The sequence below is a fragment of the Centruroides sculpturatus genome, unplaced genomic scaffold, assembly GCF_000671375.1.
Source record: "Centruroides sculpturatus isolate CEXI.00-Female unplaced genomic scaffold, Cexi_2.0 scaffold1086, whole genome shotgun sequence".
Lineage (NCBI taxonomy): Eukaryota > Metazoa > Arthropoda > Arachnida > Scorpiones > Buthidae > Centruroides > Centruroides sculpturatus.
Genome location: NW_019386177.1, coordinates 24,214 through 27,159, shown reverse-complemented (window position 1 = coordinate 27,159; position 2,946 = coordinate 24,214).

Here is a 2,946-nt window from a genome sequence, read left to right as displayed (position 1 = left end):
CGAGTTCGATTTCGGATCATCCAGAGTGATGGGCTGACAACCGTTCGGTCATCCGCCCTTATCATCAATGAGATTAAAAATACAGTATTGTATATCCAAGTGGCGACTAACTAAATAATCAAGCCAATCCAATCTAAGGCCAAATGATAATCCATTTCACATGAATTAATATTCCATTTTTTAATGGAAGTGATTGATTTGGTGATTCACATTTTCGTACAGATCCCATCTTTAAGTCACTCGAATAGGCGGAATTTACAACACGACAGGCAGGGCCGGATCATCGAATAGACAAATGAGACAAATGTCTAGGGCCCTGTTTTTAGAAGGGCCCAGTCAAACTCTATTTTGAAAAGATTTGTAAATAAGATAGTTTACTTTTCTGTTGGACAACTATATAATACTGGTAAAATGTTATATTATTTAAATATTAACCGAAAAGGTTAAATTAAACAAATAAAAAGGCAAAACCATATTTGGGACATGTCTGGGAAACTCACTACTAAGCGGAATCACTTTGACGCTCAAGGCGGGTCTCGTTCTCATTCTCCAATCTTCTTTGGTATCGCTGCTTTTGGGCGCGATCGTTCAAACTTCGCCGGCCACGACCACGAGGTCGTCCACGATGCATTTTCGGTGAAATTAACCTATCCAATTTCGAAATTTCTCTCCGTTGCAACCCGTTGGCCCGGGTTGAATTTTTGTCGATGCCTAACGAAAATTTCCCGTTTTTGAAAAAAATAATCGTGGCTATTGTATCGTTCGAAATTATTTTTTATTTTGCACAAACAATATACAATTTAACCCGATTATAACGTTATCGGATGTAACGACAACCCTAATATAACGTCAAATTTTTATCAGTCTTACGATTTTACTATACTAGATAATGTTAAAAAACCCTACTTGTAACATATTTGAAGCACTCCCAAATTTACAAAATTAGATTACAAATTTTATTTAAGAAACAAAATACTACGTGTTCAGTCCTAGGGTCAGAGTTCACTTCTTAGAACGACTGTGGTTGGTACTCTCACCACCTGACTTCGGTTTGCCTGTTTGTAGAGAGAGTCGCCATTTTGTATTTTACTTTCACTCGGTTCTCGGTCCCCTGAGTATCTACAAGTCTGGTTTTTTTTATGCGGGCATGATTTGGGCATTTAATACTCTGTGCCAAATTGCAACTCTTGACATGTACTGTACTCCTTCATACCTCTAAGCTGATAACACGGCAGGCATACGATTTTATAAACAAGACATAGTCTTGTTGACAATTAATATTTTAAGATAATATTGTTATTGTATAACAATTTTTGTTAGACATTTAATAAAATAAATTTCAATTTTTTAAATTTATAAACAAACTTCAAACTTTTCTAGAAAAACTAAAATTTATTGTTGTGTATTGAATATTTTTTATTAATAAAAATTTAAGATTTGTTTTAGTTTTTCACATTATTTAGTTTAGTTTTATTTATTATTTTATATTTTTTGTGTGCTCTATCTCTTGTGAGAGGGGAAAGGGGCCCGGTAAGAAGAAAATGTCTAGGGCCCCAAAGTGGGTTAATCCGGCCCTGCTGATAAGCAACTCGGACCACATTGACAGAAAAGAGTTTTTCAATATTAGAAAACTTGAAGACCTTTCAAAAGGTAATTGATGAATCAAAATTTGGGAATTATGAAAGTTCGAGTCATAACAATAGTTTGCCATTTAAATAATTCATGAGTAGGTCTCTTGCTGTAGAAGTGATTGCGTAAAGCGCTTCTCTTTACAGCGAACATACTGAAACTGGTTTCTAATTGGCCAACACTGCTCGTGACGTCATTTTGCTACACTCTCGCTGCATAAAGAAACGCAGCCATTACGAAGTACAATGATATGTGACGTCCTTTTACACGATCAACCATTCACAGAGCGGGAAACCTTAGGAGAGCTTTTGAAGTAACTCCGCCTATCTTCTACCACGTGATAGGGCGGAACTACTTGTCCTGAGATTTCCACTGTGAATGTTTGTAAGCAGGCGGTATTCTTGTAATATTGTTTGTAAATGTTTTACTTTCGAACTAAATGCAATTCTAAGAACAGTTCAACTGAATGACACCAATTGAATATTGATGTCATTTGAGGGCGGCTATATTCAATTTATTATTTCAATTCACAAAATAAAGGACTAGTGGCCAATTTAGAAAAAAATAAATAAATCTAGAGGACAGTAATGAAATAAAGGACCTGTAGTCCTCGTACACATAACTGTCGAATTCCCCAGTTTATTAAATAATAATCGTGAATATTTTGTTTAACTAAATAATACATGTTTTTAAAACTAATTTCACGTCAAGGTTATATTGAAAACTCAAAAAATTTTTAAAGTATGTAATACAATTCACAAACCACCTGGAGAAATAGGCTAGTACCTAACCTAGAGTCAAGCTTTAAATCCAGAGAGATGGTAACTCTAAAAGTGACTGATTGAACAATAAACAAAATTAGATTTCTACAAATTTTGAGCCAAAATTGCATGTAAACAATGGAAATAAAGGAGACTTATGGACTTATTGATAACAATTTAAATAATATTCCAATAATTTGATTTGAAATAGCTCTGATCAACCTCTTGGCCAGTCCTGTAATATTTAATAATAATTATATCTCAACCTTTGCATGATTTTTCAGTTATGCTGTGAGCTCAAAAAGGTTGAGAATCACTGATAGAACAGAAACATTAAATGTACTACAGTATATATCTAAATAAGTTGGAACATCAAACTTAAATGAAAAAATAAATTTGTAAAACATTAAACAAACAAATAATTTAAAATTACTTCCTTTTCATTTAATATGTTTTTCAAATGTTCTTTTTATCTAAATGAGAATGACTTTCAACTAATATCATATTAATTTTTTACAACTAATTATCAACTTTTTACAACTAATATCATATTACA